Source organism: Sinocyclocheilus grahami, unplaced genomic scaffold (assembly GCF_001515645.1).
Source record: "Sinocyclocheilus grahami isolate Dianchi unplaced genomic scaffold, SAMN03320097.WGS_v1.1 scaffold114.1, whole genome shotgun sequence".
In the NCBI taxonomy this organism is placed as follows: Eukaryota; Metazoa; Chordata; class Actinopteri; order Cypriniformes; family Cyprinidae; genus Sinocyclocheilus; species Sinocyclocheilus grahami.
The window spans coordinates 1495546-1512597 of record NW_015505293.1 but is presented as its reverse complement, the minus strand read 5'-3'; the positions used below and the strand labels follow the sequence as shown (position 1 = coordinate 1512597).

The window sequence follows — 17052 nt, the reverse complement described above, 5'->3', positions numbered from 1 at the left end:
TGATGGTATTGAAGGCCGAACTGAAGTCCACAAATAGAATCCTTGCGTAATTCCCAGGTCTGTTGAGGTGTTGCAGGATGTAATGCAGTCCCATGTTAACTGCATCGTCCTCATACCTGTTTGCTCTGTATAGGCAAACTGAAGAGGATCCAGCAAGGGTCCAGTGATGTCCTTCAGGTAGGCCAGGACCAGTCGCTCAAATTACTTCATGACCACGGACGTGAGAGCGACAGGTCTGTAATCAGTAAGTCCAGTGATTTTGGGCTTTTTGGGGACTTGAATGATGGAGCGTTTGAAACAGCAGGGAACTTCACACAGCTCCAGCGATCTGTTGAAGATCTGTGTGAAGATGGGGGCCAGAAAGCTTTCTTAGACTTCTGCTTCCTGAAGACCCAGTTCACATCCTCTACACAGACCTTAAGCGCAGGTTGAATGGTGCGGTAGGGTGGGGGGGGGTAGGTGAATGTGTGAAGTGCAGATGAGGGGTGATAGACTGGCCTTTTCATATTGACAGTAAAACGTTCAGATCGTCAGCCAGTTGTTGATTCTTCACAGACTGTGGGGGTGGTGTCTTGTACAAGGTGATGTTCTTGAGACCAGTCCATACTGACGCCGGATTGTTGACTGAAAACTGTTTTCTCAGCTTTTCAAGAGTAGTTTTTTAGCCACTCTCATCTCCTTTGTTAGTCTGTTCCTGGCCTGGTTACACAAGATTGTATCCCTTCTTCTGTAAGCATCCTCTTTGGCATGACAAAGCTGTTTGAGTTTCACAGTAAACCACGGTTTATCATTATTGAATGATAAGAATGTCCTGGTGGGGATGCACATATCCTCACTGAAGCTGATATATGAGGTTACGGTCTCTGTGAGCTCGTCCAGATCGGTGGCAGCAGCTTCAAAAACTTCCCCGTTTTCCCCGTTAACTCCGTGATGCGATCTGCTCTGAACAGCTGGTAGCCCGGCAGATGAAGCGCGTTATCCGGAATGGCTTCGCTCAGCCAGGTTTCAGTGAAGCACAGTGCCGCAGAGTTTGAAAAGTCCTTTTTGGTGTGGGTGAGGAGATGTTCATCCGTTTTGTTAGGAAAGGAACGGACATTCGTGAGATGAATGCTTGGGAGCGCAGTTTGAAAGCCGCTCGTGCAGAGCTTAACCAGGGCGCCAGCGCATTTCCCTCTTCTGTGTCTGCACGCGCGTTTGAACAACACCGCTGTACCTCCGACTAGAATGTCCAACAAAATGGAAAAATATTGTCTGGGATGTGCTCCTTAATGTTTAAGGAGTTTGTCTCTGGTAAAACTTATAGAAGAAGAGTGACAAAGCACAGAACAAACAAACAAAAACATGAGAAGAATTGCAAAGCTCAGCGTCGTGGCTGCCATTTGCGGCGCCATCATGTATAGAGATTATTGGCTTCCTAGCTGCAAAATCTGAATCTTGTAGAAAACACAACATGATCAACTTTATTTTGTTGTAGTTGACTCATTGTGTGTTAACATGCAACATGGTTTCCTATTAGTGTATTTGTTTTGTGTGAGTTATGTAAAATGAATGCAGAGTCGCAGTTCAGTTGATAGAAATAGGCCTACCTCTGAGTCAGTGCTTTTCTTACAGGGTGTCTTCAACAGAGTGAGATCAGACTGGCTCGTTCTCTCTTTTCATCATTCAAGTAAACTTGTTGTATTCCAACATCCTCCGCATTGGCAAAGCTGAGTTAAATTTGTGTGTGAGCGCATGTACCCACCCGCCCTCTCCCTTGTTTTCCTATCTGGGATATGGACTCTGAAAAAGGGATTTTTTTTAGGATGATACGCTGGGCAAATTTCCTAGACGTTAGAAAATCTCCCATAGGCTCAGACCTCTGTTTGTTTAGGAGGCCTTATTGGAGCTCTGCTGCACCTACCACAGCGAGGAACTCGCATCTCCCACGCTCAAACATGGATTCGGCCCCCAAACCGCTCATTCCTCAGTCCCTCCCTGTCGCAGCGCAAACTTGACGGGCCGACCTGAAAGCAAACTCTTTTGAAGCAAGAGTCCATCTGTTTCATCAGAGCCTTGTGGTCAGACGGATCCTTGAGACACGCTTTGCCTTGTATATTTGAATCTGTCCTCACCATGCTAATGCATCCCAGAACCGGATTTGTGCTTGAGATTGGAACTGGCTCTTTATATCAGATCTGGATGAACTATGTAGAAACAAATGACCTAAATATTGTACATCCAGTCTGGATCGAAATCACTGCACTGTCATGGCATTTGGCATTTCATCTCTTCCTTGTTTAGACAACTGTTTTGTTTCAAAACTTTGTAAGCTGTCTACGTAGGCAGCATTTTAAGGCATTATAAAAACACTCCAGGCTCAAAAGGAAGGTGTAGGCAACTGAATTATGTTGCCTTATAAGGTTTCATGAAAGAAAGAAAAAAAGTTTGGGGTTGGTAAGAATTTTGTGTGTGTGTGTGTGTGTTTGAAAGACGTTCTACTCATCAAGGCTTTTTATTTGATCAAAAATACAGTAAAAAGAGTAAAATTCTGAAATATTACAATTTAATAACTAAATAAATACATTTTATAATGTAATTTATTTCTAATGACAAAGCTGAATTTTCAGCATCATAGTCTTCAGAGTCACATGCTGATTTAGTGTTGAAGAAACGTTTCTTAAATTATTTCTCAATATTGAACAGTTTGCTTGTTGCTTTCATGAAAAATCTGATAATTTTTTTCTTTTATTAGTAGGAAAGTGCTAATTTTATTTATTTATTTTTTGTAATGTTTTTGTCACTTTTGATAAATTTAATGTGTCCTTGCTGAATAGATGAGAAGATAACCTGAATTTTTAAAAGAAAACCAGACTGACCCCAAAAATTTGAACGGTAATTTATCTTTTCCAGAGAAAACAATCCCAGAATTTATTGCATTGAGTTCAGTGTAAATAAATCCAAGATGGTGGATAAGGTGAGAGAAATGTAGCTTACTAAATTTACTTAAACATAATCATAAACTTTTCAGGATTAAATTAGATAAAAAGTTCAGTCTAATTAAAATAGTTTTTAAAGGGGTCATATGATGTTGCTAAAAATAACATTATTTTGTGTATTTGGTGTAATGAAATGTTTATGCGGTTTAAGGTTCAAAAAACACATTATTTTCCACATACTGTACTTTATTGTTTCTCCTCTGTGCTTCACCTTTCTGAAACGCATAGATTTTTACAAAGCTCTGTAGCGAATCAGCTCATGGGGAAATATGAATAATTAACCATAACTAATTATGATTAATTATTAATATTTTAGATCCACTGTAGATATTTATGCCCTGTCCGACCGGAGCGACGATTAAAAAGCATGAAAACCCATTATAAACGAGGCATTCGCTGCATCCAGTGGGGACATAATTATGGATTATAATGACTTATACTGTCTTTTTACGCGTTGCGTTGCATCGCGCTGCGTAAACATAAAACCATGTCTGCATTTGTGATCGGAGAAATGACAAACAACAAGCCCTACTCTACACTGCCCAAAAAACTCGCTTTAAATAGAAAATAGAAAAACTCTTTAAATATAAAAAAACGTACTTGCAATCTGTGAGTCAGAACAGCCGGCACTGTAGTCTACTCTACCAGGATCAGGAAACAGTCCTCCATAAAATGTGCTGCACACATCTGAATATTTGGGTTGAAGTGTTCTGGAACAGTGTTGTAAATACAACTTAACCACTGATTTGTAGTCGTGTCCATTTTTGGAAAGCCAAACAAAGTAGTTTCACTTTCACAACGAAACACTGCGTCACACACGGCGGCCTAGAGTGAGCAGAGGCCGGGGGCTAGAGTGAGCAGAGGCGGCGGGCTTGAGAACGGCGCGGCCGGCGTATTCGGCGAAGGAGGCTTGCGGAAACCACATGTGATGACCCCGTGCTGGACTCCGCTTCATCCACGGTGAAAGCCGATCCGGCGATCCACAGCGCAAAGTTGTTGTATTTCCTCAGCGACCAGCACGGATCAGCTCCAGGCATGACGAAGCGGATATCGTCCTCTTTTGGAAGGCCAAACAAAGTAGTTTCGCTTTCACAATGAAATGCACAGCGCCTTTACGACAGGGCGGCCCAGATAGTGACATAGGTATGTGGGGGCGTGTTAGAACGAGCTGTTTTAGCTAGGTGTGGCTGACTCTTAACTTTTATAAAGAATATCTCTTTAGATTTGAGACTTTAGTCTTTGCAACTTTACAGATCTTCATGCACCAAGAGCTTGTAACACTCCAAAGAGAAAGGAAAAATTGAAATCGCATCATATGACCCCTTTAACTCAACTTTAGTGCTCTTATTTTTATTACGCTGTTAGCGTAGCAACATGCTAACATCAAACGCCTCCCCTGAGGAACTTTATTTGTGTACTACGTGGAGTTGCTGCCGATATAGAGTGTTCCAGATAGGCCTGTCGCGATAATTAAATAACCGTCTAATCGCGATTATTTGATCTAACTGTGGTTGTTTCAGACAACCGCGATTATTGTGCTTTTTATATGGCACAAGGGGGAGTCATACACCAAAAGAAACAGAATAGCACCAGTTCGCTTTTCATGCACTGTATAGCCTATATCATGTGAGGGACGGAATTGTATTTACAGTGTTAAATTTAAGTTTACAGAAACTCATCTTCCTTCTGGTGCAGCTGTCAGATATTCTCCGCTCAGCATTCAAACAGCACGTTATGACAGTCAGCACAGTAAAACTCTCTCTCCAAGATTATATATATATATATATTCCCATTGTAATACTTGATGTGTAGATAAAGGTCTGGGGATTCGTATTAAAATTACATCTCGCTGGAGTTCATGACTCATTTCTAGGGTGCGATGCGGAAAACGCGGATGGAATCGCGGAATCCAGTCATAAAACGGAATTCACAGTTAAACACGGAATGTCACGGAATTTGTCCAATTTTGAATGAATTAATCGGAAGTAGGTCATTACACTTAAATCAAATCGTGATATGGACTAATATCTGTAAATATTAAGCCGCAAAAGTCAATTTAAATATGAATCCTACATGTTCTGCGTGTATCTGTTAATGAATGGTGCCGATAGGGCTGCACAATTAATCGAATGCGATTGTCGTGCGCATTTTGATAGTAATGCCGGTTCTGTAATCAGCAGGAAATCATCATCACGTACTTTCAGATGGAGCAGAATTGACTTCACTGACAAGTTACGCAAAAAAATCGCAGACGATTTTATTGTGCGATTATGAAATCGTTTGCGATAATGACAGCCGTTTGCATACCTTATCAGTGAGCTACGGCTCTGTGAAGTAAATGCTGCTCCATCTGAAAGCATGTGAAAATACCACATTTAATAACATTTTTCCTCCAAACTCACTTCATAATGTCAGTCGAGTGTTTGAAATAAATCCTTCTGTGAGATGATGTGGCTTCTTACACAGAATAAGGCATGCAACATATTTCATAGTATTTAAGCAGTGATAAAGGCATTGCATTATAAATATACTTTATTTTAATGAAAATTATAATAATAAGAACTCCGATAAACCGTATATTGCCGTAGTCGTGTGTTTATTAGTCACGTTTAATCAATGAAAGCAGTTGAATCTTTATTCAGCTGCAGCGATTTTCTGGGTTTCTTCTGCGAGGCGTTTTTGGAGTTTCCACACAAGAGCACCCTCTGGCCTTTGGATGGAGATTTACTGCTGATCACAGAACCGTGCTTCACTGAAAGATACGCATGACAATCGCAGCTTCTGTCGAATCCCGATCTCGATTCCATTTCGATTTATCGTGCAGCCCTAGGCACAGACTCCCGGTTTCATTTACTACACACATACTGAAGCGCGCGTGACACTCGCAGTGATTTCAGCGTCTGCCGTCTCACTAAATGAGGACGTAAACACATGAACAACATCTCCAGAACTGCTCTGAGAGTCACTTCATGAGCATTTGATCGTTTGGTTTGAGTAAAACTAGCGTCATATCACATACACAGAACTGTAAAGTCATTCACGGCAACCCATCACAATAAAAGTCCGGTTTGATTTGAAGACATTGTACCTATTACTATTTTTCAGTAGGATGTACATAGCCTACGACTACGATTACTACTACTATAATGAAACAAACATTATTTTTTAAAAGAATAATCACACATTTCTTCCATGTTTTAATTTTAATAGTAAATCCCCTTTGTTTGCCAAAAAATAGTTAAAAAAAAGCTTAAAAATACTTAATTTTCTATAATTAAAAGATAAATTAAATTAATTTTTTTATGCCTTCATTTGATAACCAAAATAATGTAAATTAACACAGAATTTCTGAGGAAAAAAATTCAAAAAAAAAGCTTAAAAATACTTAATTTTCTATAATTAAAAGATAAATTAAATAAATTTTTTTATGCCTTCATTTGATAACCAAAATAATGTAAATTAACACAGAATTTCTGAGGAAAAAAATTCATAAGGCTACTTTAAGAAAAACAATGAATAAATGGAGTTGTTTTATGCATTCAAATAATTAGACGTTAAAATACATAATTTGGTAACAATAAAAAACATATGGTGAGAAAAAAATAAAACTTTTCATAGGGTCCTAACCATGTAATTTTTGTTAAACTTTTAATAAATTGATGTGAAAATGTATTTTTCATGATTTTAATAAATTAGACATGCTTTTTTATTAATACAATTTTATTTGACTATTAAAAAGGAGTCAAGAAAAATAAAAACGGAATTTGAAAAAAAATAAAATGGAATTCGGGAATTTTTTTTTAACTGATTTCATAGGGCCCTACATTTCTCTTCTCTTTGTTTGTACATGTGGAGTGCATGTTGCTTCAAGTGCACCATTCTGCACCATGGATGTGCACAAGAGCTTTGTGCTGCTCTGTTTGAAGCGTTTCACAATATCACAATTTTGCACACAGAAAGATTATTAGAAGCCTTTCTTTTTCTCATGAATGTATTTTGTAAGAATACAAATAGTTAACAGAACAAACATGTTTAAATTGTATAATGTGCATAAAACATTGTTTTTCAAGATATTGTTTTTGCTGCTAAATTATACAGACAGCTAGTTTAATATCATAGCTTATATATTTTTATTCAAATGTAGTTTTTCTCTTTGAGGAAGAGAGTATTTAGAGGATTGTTTAAAAAAGAGTGACCATTAGTTCCACAAACACAGTATTGATATTCTGTAGTGGTGTAGAAAAAAAATAGCGCTGGTGTTGGATTGGTATTGGCCGATTCTTAGAATTTGGAATACTCTATGTAATCTTACACTGCAAAATAATAACTCAAAAAAGATAAAACGATAACATAATTATTTACTGAACCCTTAAATTAATCACAATTATATAATGAAAGCCATAAAAATCAGACAATTAACCGTGATAATCGCCAAAGCCCTAAAACAGACAATTAATCGCAATAATCGTGACTATTTTTTAGACAATTAATCGTTAGCCAAATTTCATAATCGTGACAGCCCTAGTTCCAGATAGGTCATTTGTGAGGTTCTGTGACTGTTAGGGTGCTGCCTATATAGGCAGTGAGGTTTTGGAACGAAACGTAGGTATCATTGCCCAGTGTGTGTAGCCTCTGTGAGAAGTTGCAGGAGTGAGGAAACAAGTTGGCTGGATGGCGGAAACAACTGGGACTTTCCCATAAGAAAAGCATTTCTCCTCCTATTAGTAACACACATTAAAGCCATGTTTCATTAATCTTCTTGTTGCTGCTGCTTGGTGAATGGTGTGCTGAGGACCCAGGGAACAGCATTAAATTGGGATAGTTGATGGTGTGATTAGCAGTGTTTTGAAGTGGAGATGGAAGGAAATCACTGTTCAGAGACCTCTTATGTTATCATGTGGAAAAAGGGGGTCTCGCAGGGAGCGTTGGGGTTGAGCGCACATGGGGTGCTCTGTAATTTGGCCCATGAGAAATGAAGGGCTTGGCTGGTTTTTATTCAGACAACCTCAGCTTTGATGTGAGTCACATCTAAATGTCGTACAGTTAAAGGAGTAGCTCATGGTCTCTTTACCTTCATGTTGTTCCAAACCCATATGCTGTTGTTTTTTTCAGTTTAACACAAAAAGGAGAATTTTTGAAGCGTCTCTGTGCAGCTTTTCCATACAGCAAGAGATTACTGATTGAGTAAAAAGCAAAATAAATATTACGAGTTACTTTTAAAGCCATACAGTATCTTAGTGTGAGGAATACATTGTCAAGTTATTTGCTGCAAATTTAATGGTTCTCAATTTATTTATTTGTTTGTTTGTTTATTTTTGTTTTATTTCATTTGTAATTTATTTTTATTTTGAAATTGTTTTTATTCTTGCATTTTTATTGTATTGTTTACTTTAAATAGTATGTTATTGTATTGTATAATTTTTGTATTTATTTTAATTAATCATATTATAATGATTGTATTGTTTTACTATGTATTTATTTATTTTCTGTTTTCATTTATTTATTCATTCATTTATTTTCATATTTTCATTGCTGCTTAAAGATTCTTCAAATAAATGAATTTCATTTTTGAAGTGTTTTTTTTTTTATTCTCAAAATACTATTATAGTCAGAGCTACATCTGATTTTTGGACAGATGATATTGTTCATTGTGAATTCTCTTTGCCAGAACGTATTGAACTAGTCAAAAGCATTTGAAACCTATCTATTTTTTTTCTCTTCCTGGGCTGCTTCCCTTTCTTCACCCTATATATTCCTTTCACTCTGGTCTCATATTAACCAGGCATATGGAATGATATTAACCTCAGAGGGATGGAAAAGACAACCAAAGTAAAATGAAAACATTGGTTTGTTCCACTGGAGTAAAAGGAAGAATAAGGAGAGTGTTAAGGTTTTGATGTAGGAGATGGGAAACGGCTGTTTTGACCATTAGAAAACAGTGGCTTGTGAATTGCAGCTCAGTGAGGTTGACTGATTAGAAGCTTGAGGAACAGAGACACTGTGACTCAGCATTAGAATATGACCTGGGCTGCTGTTCTAGCCGTTGTGCTGTTGCAGCTTTTCAGTCACGTGGCACAATCAGGGATTTTTACAGCAAAAAGGGATTATTTTTGTGCTTTGTCTCATCAGAATAGCACTTTTGTAAAGCTTTGCTGTCATAATCTCTCTTTGTTTTTGCAGTGTCATCAAGAATATCTTTACACAACCATCAAATTCACTAACAAAATCCTGCAACTTCACAACATGGAGGAAATGTGCTATTCTTACAAACTTCCTTTTAATTTAAGATATGGCAAACTATAACTTAAACCAGTTACACTGAAAAAAGGTGTAGTTTGTAATTTTCATTCAGAAATTGCTATTCAATTTTACACACAATATTTGTTTAAATTTTGAAGTGGAAAATCTTGTTTTCTTGTAAAACAAACGCCAAGAATCTTTTGTTTTATTTACAACTTTTTTTTTAACTAACTTTTAAACATTATACACTACAAAAATTGAAAAAAAAAATTCCACTCAATTTATAGTAAATTTCACAAACGTAATATAATATATTTGGTTTTTTTACATTGGAAAAAAAAAACGCTTTTGACATTTAGTTTTACTCAAATTTATAGTAAATTTCACAAACATATAATATATATATTTTTTTAAATTTACATTGAAAAAAGTTGACGTAGGACAATTTTCACTCACAAATTTATAGTACATTTCATAAACGATTACAAATAATTGTAACAGTGAATTAAACGAAGTATAAAAACTGAAGTAGTATTTTCTTGTAAAATTAACTCCAATAATCTGTTTTATTTACAACTTTTAAACATTATACACTGCAAAAATTTACGATTCACTCCATTTATAGTAAATTTCACAAACATAATATATATTTTATATATTTACAGGTTTTTTTTTTTTTTTTTTTACATTGAAAAAATAATGCGTAGGACAATTTTCACTAGTGTGCTGCTTCCTGATTGGTTTATAGTAAAACATTTTCACTCAGAAATTTATAGTAAATTTCACAAACAATTACAAATATTTGGCAAGTAACAGGGAATTAAGTGTGAAGTATAAAACCTGAAGTAGTATTTTCTTGCACATCGAACTCCAATAGGCTTTGTTATATTTACAACTTAGAAAATTTTTTAAATTATACTTCACATATCAAAGCCCCGAGAAAGAATGCACAAAACATTTATTTTTAGAGTGCATGTATAGGATTTTGCGGGGGTTCCTCCTGCTATATTTGACTTGGGTGCTTTAAAGGAGATTCCGTCACGCTTTTCTTCTCAGTCCCAGAATCCTCTGCTGCAACCGCCTTCCCCTCACACTGACTGTTTGTGCTGGTATGGGGTAGATTCTGGCAGGCTCCAGGCCTCTCTGTGGTCTAGACTGGAGCTAGTGTGCTACTTTCTGAAGGAGCCCCATGAGTCACTCTTCCCAAAACCACCATCTCTGTGTGAGAGCATCAGCTTCACCACTGGCCTGAAGACACCACCGCTCGGACTGTCACAACACAGGCTTTCGGTCTCTTAACACGCATTCCCGCTGGTCTCTTGCTCAGCGAGTCCCTGCACCATGATGCTGTGAAGTGGCTCTGTTTTCTGTCACCAATTGTTGGCCATTCTTTGAGAAGCCAGCCTGCTGACAACTGATGAATCACTCGCCAGGTTGGTTGTAGGTTTGCAGTCTTGCTGTTAAAAGGTTAAAGGTGAAATTTCTTTGTCATGCTAACCAGCCAAACTGGAACCGCTTGATTCAGTAGTAAAGGTTTGAGGTAAAAGCTGATATGTAGGAGCATGAAATAGAGCTTCATCTTCAAACCAGTTTTTAGAAAACTTTAAAAAAATAAAAAAGCATAAAATTAATGGAGTTATGCCTTGTGTAGAGCTTGGTCAGGCTATTTGTCCTTTTCAGGGAGGAGGAGACTTATTTGAGGTCCCTGGTGCGTTCTTGCTGAGTGCTCAGGCCGCTGGAGATGCAGTGACCACATTTATGTGAAACCTGAAGCCACTTCTGCTGCTACATACAAAAATGGTGTAACCCTTAACGTCAGTGCCTGTCAGTGCCTTTATGTACAGATTTACACACAACACTATTGTCATACGACCTTAAGCGCCATCCTACACGCTTGACATCTTTAAACAACCTTGAGCTCTTCAGTCACCCAGGTCTATTTTCATTCAGCATCTCTTTTGTGTGTGTGTGTGTGTGTGTGTGTGTGTGTGTGTGTGTGTGCCTGACGTGTGCAGATGCAGTCATGTTAAGCTCAATGTCTCTGTCCAGAACACCTGTTCAGTTTCACATGCTGCTCCTTTACATCGCCAATGGTCATTTATCATTGTTCAATGTTATATTTTAAAATGAGGCTCTCCAAAAAGGTCAGAAGGTGGTCAGTGGATTTTGTTTGTCACGTACATGGGAAGAATGCATTTTAAGCAGGTCAGTTCCTGCTTATCTGTGCATAATAATAGATGGGAAAAGAACCATAACCATATTCATAATAATAATAACAACAATAATAATAATAATTGAAGTAACAAAGTTATCTATCTCTCTCTCTCACTCTCTCATTATTATTATTAATAATAATAATAATAATAAAATCATTATTTATTTTCTCACTTGAAGAATCTAAATAACATATATTAGTACCCTAACCCTGCCCTATTTGAAAAATAAGCAAATATAGTATAATAATTGTAACAACTATTATAGTATAGTAACAATTATTAATATTGTTTGTTTTCTTATTTATTTTCTCACCTGAATAATTTAAATAGCATATTTTAGTACCCTAACCTTACCCTGTATAAAAAATAAGCACCATGAAGTTAATAATAATGAGAATAATTTATAATAATAGTAATTATTATTATAGTATTTATTTTATTTTATTTATTTTTACTTTATCACCTAAAGAAGCCGAATAGCATTTTTTTTAGTTCTTTTTTCCATGCAGTCCTAGGTTAAATCAGCAGATTATTTCAATGATTGTGGATTATTTTGATCTGAAGAGGAATGTTTGCAAAGGGGAAGTGAGATTGTTTAGCTTCTTTAATTACTGACAAACTAATTTCTTTCTACATGTTTCCCTCTCCTTCCTTCTCTTCCATGAATATTTATTTCGGAAAAGATATGGCAATGTTAAGCCCATCTGCTGAATCATGGCAGAGGTGCTGGCTCCATTGCGACCTGCCATGTGCAATGAATACAAACTGTCTTTGAGAGGGAAAATTGAACCCCATCACCTCACAGCACACAGACGTGCAGCTTCTGTCGCAGACACGCGCAGACACCCTCACATGCACCAACACACCTTGCAGGTAGCTAGCGCATGTGAGGGAATAGCTGACTGAGGCAGAACAGAGAGCGAACCCTTCTGGGAGCTCAGTGTCCTTGCTGTCAGGACAGTTAACTTCCTGTGCCGCTCTGACCTCTCGGGCTATATGGATTTGTGTGTGTGTGTGCCGTGGAGCATTCATGAGTTTGTATCGTGCTGTTTATTACACCATTCAGATTATTTATTTGGTGCACAACTTCGTCTCTGCTGAACTTTATTCTCAATCTGAAGTAATTTAATTAATAAAACACATTAGTGCATTAGGGAATATTTAATTTGGCTCATGGTTTTAGTAAAATTGTCTCCTGTGTGCAGAATGTGGCTAGACATGCCAAAACTAGTCTGAACCAGGCATGTTATCAGAAATCCTCATTTTTAGCTCAGGCCTCCTGAAAAAATCAAATAAGATCGAGACAGAATAGTTCCTTTTGGGAGTTTGTAAATAGAATAAATCTTATATTAAAAATAAGGATTATTAACATTAACTGTTTGACATGAACATTATAAGTAATGAGCATAATTTGTTTATTAAATAATAACATCAGTTTTATTTATTAATTAATTCTGCACCTTACCCTAGATGAAAAATTAGCATATATTTGATTTATAAGATTATTATTTATTATTCATTAGAATTTTTTCATTAAGCTGGCTTCTTATCATCTATTCATAGAGTATAATACAAATATGAAGATTAACGCAATTAACTTAGTTGGTGAATCTCACAAAAACTGTCAAGAAATGTTTGGGTCATATTTCACAGTGCAAAATAAAATATAATTGCTTGTTTTTTTGTTGTTGTTTTTTTCAGGGGTGAAATATAAGCCAGACAATTCTTTCTCAGATCCACCATTTATTGCTTGTTATTTCATCACAGACTGGACAAAGTGTTTGACCCAACAGTGAGTGTATTTTGCTCCACTTGTAACACCAAACAGAATTGCAAATACCCTACTTTGGTGTTTACATAAGGAAATGTAAGGTTTGCAAGGCTGCAAAGGCTTTTAGGTTTTAGGCATAGATATTCAAACAAAGTTATGGAGTTTTTATGTTAGGTGGCTTAGGCTGAAGAAAGTAGAAATTTAATTTATAGCTTTTCAGAAAGTTTGAAGACCATCAATGCAGTTATTTGCACCTTTATTCTCCCCTCAACTGAAAATGTGCCCATCTTTACCCATATGAGTGACACTGCATTTGGTCAAAGCAGAAACTTTGTGGCTGGTTTGTCATGAACCCAGTGATTTAAGGATGGAGAGGCCTGCATTTTGGCGTTCCCCATTCACTCTGTGTGACTCAGTGGCCTAAAATGCCTTTGTTTAAATGCTGACGGCATAATGTTAGTCAACATTTACAGCCTGAAATCCTCCAGATCATTTCCTCCCTTGCTCATCCATTCCTGTGAGGTCATCTTTTGGCTTTAACCAACTGGCGCTGATGAAGATATAACTTGTTCCAAACTTCTACAGCAAGGATGTACTGTCGAGACAAAAGGAGGAGGGTCGTTGCTGGCAAGCCAAATCCTGTTGCCAAGCAATGCGGCGGGTTTTGTTTTACGATTACATCTTCCGACCGGCAGCTTGTTGCAATTAGCGTTGTCGTTTGAGAGGCCGAGCGAGTTAACGGGTGGGTGGGTGTGTGCTGTACAATATTTCTGTTTATTTGACTGAATATGCTCCTGCATTCTCTTCACAGGATCTTCACTGATCTTTCACACCGCCTGTTGTGTTTACCATCTATCTGTTCCCTCTGGTTTTCATCTTTTATTTTCCTTTTTATCTATTACAGACTCTGTCTTCCTCAGAGCTGGTCACTGTATAACATGCATGGTCTTTAAGGGAATGGCGAAGACTGTAGATTAAATCCAGATATTTAGTTTTGTTTGAAGTGTTGCTCTGACTGGACCAAAGCGACACGGTTGCTTGAGGGGGCTGGTTTTAATTCTCAGAATCAGGTCAGCGATCGGCCAGCAATCACACATGAATATGTTTGTGTGGAGACTCGCATACTCTGAGATGGCTGGTTTGAGGGTCGTCTTCAGCTTAGACTTGGGGTTCCTTTTGATGAAGAGCATCTCTGACAGATCATAATGTGTTTATGGTGCTAAAGCTTTGTTCACTAGGCAACACTAAAGAAAAGGCCTTTTGGTTTGACGTCAGCCAGAAATGAGACGGATTGTGTGCATCTTATATATTGGAAACTCCTGATAGGATTTAATTGATTAACAAAATTCGGTATCTTGTATCAATACCAAATTGTTAACAATTGTTGAATAAAGTCATTATTTTTGTTTTCTTTGTGCACAAAAAGTATTCTCGTAGCTTCATAAATGTAGTTGTCATTGCTGCCGTTTTATCTGTTTATAACCGAGATTTTTGTGCTGAATTTGAATGCATCTCACTAGATCTCGCAGCAATCTTTATTCATTCTTCGCCAAATTAAAATGCTTCTCACTGGATCTCGCACCACTGTGCTGTAACAGTGTCGCGAAATCAGCTTTGGTTCACTAGTAAAGCTGTTCTGAGTTCGGACAAGTTTGTTTGCGTCACGATCCGAGCTGATAAACGGTCCGCACTGCGCAGCTCAAACACGTAGTTGGATTTTGTTATGCTTTTGATTTGTTTGCCGTTTGATGTTTCTCATATGCAATCGAAATGGCAGCGCTTACGATTTGAACAAAATTTTGTCGTACCGGAAGAAAAAAGGGTCACAAAATGTGACCATTTGGTCGCAGTCTGGAGCCCTGAATTAATTACAGAATTTTCATAAACATGCTTAATTTTGGTAAATTGCACAGAAAACAAGCTCTTAGGTCAAGAAAACTTGTCATTTTGCTTCTCAAGTGATTGCTCAAGTATTTTGATATAAGAATCTTAATATTTTGAACCCCTTTAACTTCATTGTATGGATAAGATAAAAAAAATATTTTTACTGAAGAAAGTAATTCATACAGGTTTGCAACAACATACGAGTGAATAAATAATTACAGGCTATTAATTTTCGGGCATCTGCCCCTTTAAGAAATTGAATGAATTTCACAAATCATGCTGTCTGACCTGCTGAACTTTGCAGAATAGGAGCAGATTGTGCTGATATTTGTAAGATGATATTGTACTGTGGTAAACTTTTGGTACTGTGGCACTGCCGTACACTCCTGCAGATGATTGATGTGTTGTTGATGTGGGAATCCAGAGAAGATCCTACCAGATGATCTGAATTCTATCATCTCCCCACAGAACACATTGATTTGCCTCCGTCGCCACATGTTAGAGGCCGCGTGCGACTGCGCTGCGTGTTCGCGTGTGTATGTGTTATGTGGATTCAGATGGTGCGGGCACAGCTGTCTGGGTGTAATAAGACACACAGGTTGTCCTCATGTGGCCTTTGTTGTTTCTTTGGCATCTTTTAGCTCTCGTCTCTCCGTCTTTTGCACTCATTTCACACACACGCACACCCTCTTTCAAACATAATTAAGCTTTTGTTCGGCAAATGGAAAGAGGAAAAAAATTATGACTGGCTGAGCGACGGAAGGTAGGCTAACAGAAAGGAAGAGGAGGAGGAGGAGGAGAACAGTCAGAGTATTTGTGGTAAATGCCCATGTTGTTCCTATTTTAAAGCCCTATGGGCCTAATGGCTGCGCAGACCGGAGCTCTTGCCGCTCAGCTGTTGTTCTGTGCACCATCAAATCAGTCTGACTTTAGTTGTTTTTTTTCCTCTCTAGTCTTCTGTGACTCCATTGTTCCTGACCCATTTTAGACTTTTCATTCTTTAAATCAGGGTTTTGTTCTTTGCAGTAAATTTTTTTTGCTCTTTCCTTAGATGAAAGTTACACCGTGATCATCCAAAAGAGCCATCGCTCCCCTCAAACCTAGACACACACATAAATCAGTTGTGAACTTGTGCCGAATTCGCACTGCACAAATTTCAAAGTCGTCAGATCACTGTTGTTTTCACACAATGGCGACAGGTCTAGATATTTAGCATGCAAAATATTTCACGGGCATTGGCGACAGATCACGTCTTTGATAGTTCACACTGCATGATTGTCACTCATGTGAGGGAGCACCGATTTGCCTCAGATTTCGAGCATTTGTTGGCAATTTGTTGGCGAGTGAAAATCTGGGCTAAAATTGTGCAGTGTGAACTCGGCATTAAGGTTAGACTCATGAAACAGTGAAATGAAAATAGTATAAATATACATTATTAATTATAAAACAAATATGGTCTGTGTTGTAATTTGTAGTAATAGCCAGTTATTTTAGTAGAATTTTATTTATTTATTTATTATTATACATGATGTTGGATTATAGTTAAATACAAAACAAATAAAAATTGTCTTTCAGGAAAAAACTATTGGCCAATTAGTTCAGCAGAATTTTATTTAATGTACTATAGTTAAATACAGAACAAATGAAATGCACATAGTGATTTGCATTCCAGAAAACAACTGGCCGGTTAGTTTAGTAGAATGAATATATATATATATATATATATATATATATATATATATATAATTATTTTATTTTATTTCATGTTTTATTTTTCATTTCTTTAGCTTTTGGTTTTTCTCTAGTCTACTCTGACGGCATTGTTCCTGACCCATTTTTAGACTTTTATTTTAGAAGTCCGTGTTTTTGCAGCAAGTCAAATGTTAGGGCTAATTTTAGCCACCCTCCAGCACAATAAAACTTTATTTCATTTGCTCGATTTACAGCACAACATATTACACCAGCT

General features: G+C 37.2%; 1 long non-coding RNA gene across 1 annotated transcript; it reads left to right on the top strand.

Moving 5' to 3' along the window:
* The first annotated feature begins 3435 nt into the window (after positions 1 to 3435).
* LOC107589299 (uncharacterized) lies at positions 3436 to 6905 on the top strand. Its single transcript, XR_001609662.1, has 3 exons — positions 3436 to 3448; positions 5896 to 5898; positions 6831 to 6905. It is a non-coding gene; the product is annotated as an uncharacterized lncRNA (long non-coding RNA).
* Positions 6906 to 17052: the final 10147 nt, after the last annotated feature.